This window comes from Bactrocera tryoni, unplaced genomic scaffold (genome assembly GCF_016617805.1).
Source record: "Bactrocera tryoni isolate S06 unplaced genomic scaffold, CSIRO_BtryS06_freeze2 scaffold_11, whole genome shotgun sequence".
Lineage (NCBI taxonomy): Eukaryota > Metazoa > Arthropoda > Insecta > Diptera > Tephritidae > Bactrocera > Bactrocera tryoni.
Window position 1 is genome coordinate 11,828,901 of NW_024395824.1, and position 4,381 is coordinate 11,833,281.

The 4,381-nt window shown below is 38.4% G+C and overlaps 1 pseudogene; it reads left to right on the forward strand.

Annotated features, from left to right (window-relative positions):
• Positions 1-275: 275 nt before the first annotated feature.
• Positions 276-1,467, forward strand: LOC120779777 (annotated as a pseudogene).
• The last annotated feature ends 2,914 nt before the right edge of the window (positions 1,468-4,381 follow it).

A 4,381-nucleotide genomic window follows, 5' to 3' on the forward strand; every position in this document is an offset into this window, starting at 1 on the left:
ATTTGAAACTGATTTTGCGCCATCTGTTGGTCAAATTTGTTTAATCGCAGCTGATTTTGACACTAACTAACACACAAAGAAGACTAAAAAATAAAACCAAAAATTGTCGTTGATTACGAATCAAAGTACAAAGTAAAAAAAAAAATATGGAAAAAACTCAAGAAAAGAAACGAGTTATTTGGAGTGAGGCTACCGAGGCCGACTTAATAGAGGTATGGCAACAAAAAATGCCAGAGCTGCGATCAACGCGAAAAAATAACCACATATACAAGAAAATGTCTTGTACGATGCTTTTGGCTGGACACGAATATACGTCCACTGAGATTAAAATTAAATTGCACAATTTTACCAACAAATACAGGTAAGTAATAAATTATGAGGTAAACATATAAATTAAATATTTTTTTTATTTTTAGACAAGAAAAGCAGAAAATAGGCCCATCGGCTGGCTCCCCTAATCGGTGGAAATATTATGAGACGGTCCACCAAGCACTAGGCGGTTTTAAAAATTTTTGATCCGCCGAACTTGTGGAGGATAGCATTGTGGGTAAGTTTTAAGCGCATTGGACTAGATTCCAATATTCATAATAAAATGAAAAGCGGTTATGGAATGTTTCTTTATACTTTTATTTGTTTCTTCTATTTTCAGTTGACATGGAACCAATTTACGTAGATGCCGATACCGAAGGAGAGTCGCCGCTCCCAAGCCCAGGCGATGGACCTTCTACGTCACGTGGTTGCGCTCGGCCATCATCAAGCGATGCTGTAAAAAAGAAAAAATCAGGGTTAACAATAATGGAGGAAATTAAGGATGACTTATTAAAGGCGACTAAGGCGATGAAGGAAGCCGCTGAAAAGGGTCTTTCTCTCCTACAAGAATACATAAACGATTCAAGAGAAGTGAAGGACGCTTTCTTTTGGCGAGGAAGGTCTTTTGGCAACTGCGGAAACCGAAGACCGAAAACATTCTCCACCACTCTTCGGCATTTCGAGAGTACAGAGTTCAATTTTTTTTTTATCCAAAGGTTGGTTTACACAAAATGGGTACGGTATCATCAAATGTTCATCAAATTTGAACGCAGAGTCGCCCAACAAAACGACTAGAACATTAACTGACAATATTTGTCTACTCATGTCTTTAAATATAGTAGATTGAGCCAACTCGCTTTTTAAAGATGATCTCTCAAATATTGAAGAGTCATTACAACGGCCTGGACTACCAACGTTGATGTACATAACGCGACATCTATACCATTAAAGAAATACATTAGGTGTTTAAACGAGCTTCATGAAAAAACTTACCTTGCATCTACTAAAGCCAAAAGAACTGTGGAATACCAGCCTTTGTAATTGTAGTAGTCAGCATCTTCTGCAGCTGGGCGAACTTCTATATGACAACCATCTAAAACTTAAAAATATATAAAAACTCCAATGTAAAAAATTTAACTTATTACCTATAGCTCCTAACACTTGAGGGAACCCCAATGACCATTTAAATACTCGCGCAATTGAATTTCGTTCATTAGGAATTTCTTCAAATACAAAGGCCACAAACAACGCCAGACTTCATGACAGAAATCAATTATAATGGAGCAGACAGTGCTTTTATCAATTTCGAACACATTTCCAATTGTTCGGTATTCTGCAGAAGAGCCAAGAGCATATAAAGCAATAGCAATGCGTTTCTCTAAATGAATTGCTTTGCGGTAGTAAGTGTTTTCCTTCTCCAAACTTTTCAATATAATACACAATTTAATGAAAGAATTGCTCTTCATTCGGGAGTTGTTTTTAAAAAATGCATCTGAATTCACCTGGAAGTCGACTTCCCAAAACATTTGGCCACGAGTCTGAATTTATACACTTTATAATTAAACGAAGTTATAATACCAATATTTATCCAAATAGACCTTGTTGAATTTGCTCCAGATAGACTACACATTTTTAGTGCCACGTATTCATACAGCAAGCGTTTCATTGCTAAGCGGTTAGAATCAAACAATTCCCAAATTCCCAAATTTCCATTGAGCGGAGATAATTTAGAAAAAAGAAGACAATTTTTATAACAAGGTACGACATTACAATGTTTTCCTTTAATAAATACTTTGATGGAACTGGATGTGAACGGAGGAATTTGTTGCCGCCGTCCAAGATCGCTAATATACATTAAAAAAAAATTAAAATCAAAGAAAATGCGAAATTTAAAAATATTTCATGAAACGTTTTGCTATTTGATGCATAGAATAATTAATTTTCAATTACAAATGATTAAAAACATTTATTAATTGAGAACTAACAGGCTTATTTCACCTTATTAAGTAGTGAAATATCAAAAGTCAGTTGTTTTAATATATATATATAAAAATGAAACCCGTTTTCCGTTGTCACGGCATCACGCGTGAATGGCTGGACCGATTTCACTAATTCATTTTTTGTTGTATTTGTTATTATTAGGAGAAGGTTCTTATGTAAAAAAAAATACGGAAGTTGCCGGAAAACGCCTAAAAACAATCCTTCTCTTTTTCCCATACAAACGTTTTATTTTGTATATAGATACATACATATGTAAGTAAAAATGAATGTTTGTTTGTTAGTAACGCTAAGGCTCGAGAACGGCGAAACCAATCTTCATGGAATTTTCAGAAGTTGTTCGCTGTGGATTTGGAAAGGTTCGGAAATAAAGAAAAAACTTTTCATAAGAAAAAGTCGAAAAATTGGAAATTTCCAAAATTTGACTTTTTTCATACAATTCTTTTTTCTTTTGTTTTTCAATATTTTGATTTGTAAATTATTTGAATCGTTCAATTTCGGTCGCTTGCTCTTTTATTCCGGCTATTTAAAAAAAAATTTGAAAATTATTCTGTGAAAACTTTATGTGTGTTTCAAACGAAGTGATCAATTACAGATTGAAATTTGTTACGAAGCCACGAAGATGTCCCGCTAATATCGGTCGGTGTTCTTTTTGCCATCAACGCCAAGGCAGATGAACGAGTACTCCCAGGATGCGATGGCATACGTGTGGAATTATGGATCGGGGTCAATCAGCAAGCGACCGTCACGTTGTCACAGCACGACTTTTCAAACAACAGATACGATGTTCTTCTTTGGATGGTGGATAGTGGTTCCACCAGATCAAATTGATGAAATCATTTCTGGGGAAATTCCTAATGCAGAGAAAGATCCAGTATTAAACGAAGTGATGAAAACCAATATGTTTCATGTACCTTGCGGACACCACAATCCCACTTCGGTTTGTATGTCTAACAATAAACGCACGAAACACTATCCACTTGCTTTTCTTTCGGAATCGCAAACTGGAAATGATGGATATCCACTCTATCGTCGTAGCTCATCAGACGACCATACAACTTAGAGTAGTGAATATCGAAGTTTTTTTTTTTTGTTTTTTTGCTGTCGAGGGGGTGGAAAATGCCTTCCGCATCGTCGGTGCTATTGTCACAGCAGCGGTATGTGCCACTTGCAGGTCACTAAAAACCCCCCCTCTAAGGAACCGTCGCCCACACTGGGACCGCGTTTGCATTACTTCAGGGTCGCGTTCCATTTTTCTCATTGAGAGATTTACATCTGCGCACCTGCGTCCAGGTCCTGCTTTTTGCTGCGTAGCAAGAGTGCAGCGAATTTCTTGATGATGCCCCAGTTTTCTTCACTTTCCAACATAACGCTGACTAAATTGTCCGCGTTTATTGGGCCAATCAGGTCCTCTACAGCGGTGCGTTCTCCTTGCCAGCGCGCACATTCGAAGAATGTATGTTCAGCGTCGTCTTCTGTCGCGTCGTTATATAGGCATGACGGCTCTTCGACTTTTCCCATTCTGTGGAGGCACTTTTTGAAGTACCCGTGACCGGATTACAGCTGGGTTGTGTAAAAATCTACCTCTCCGAATTTTCGGCCTGTCCATGAGTCTAGATCTTTTATAAGCCTGGCCGTCCATCTGCCGCGACTTTCGGTGTCCCATCTTCGTTGCCATGTTATTAATGTTTCTTTCTTTATTTGTTCTATTGCGCTTTTGTTGTTATCGGATGACTGCTTTAGCTCCCACAGCTTTTTCCTTTCGTGTGCTAGAAGGTCAATTGGGGCATTTCCGCTTATAACTAATATTGCCTCGCCGGACACTGTTCGGTAGGCTGATGCAACTCTGAGGGCTGCTGTGCGGTGCACTCTGGCCGCTACCTTACGCCGGTTTTCCTTTTTAAGTACATCTGCCCATATCTCAGCTCCGTATAATAAAACGCTGATTGTTGTCGACATTAGGAGCTTTCTTTTTTCTTGACTGGGGCCTCCTATGTTGGCCATTAGTCGGCTCAGTTGAGAGGTGATCTTCGCTGCCTTTCCTGCGGCGTGCTGGATTTGTACCCAGAAGGTT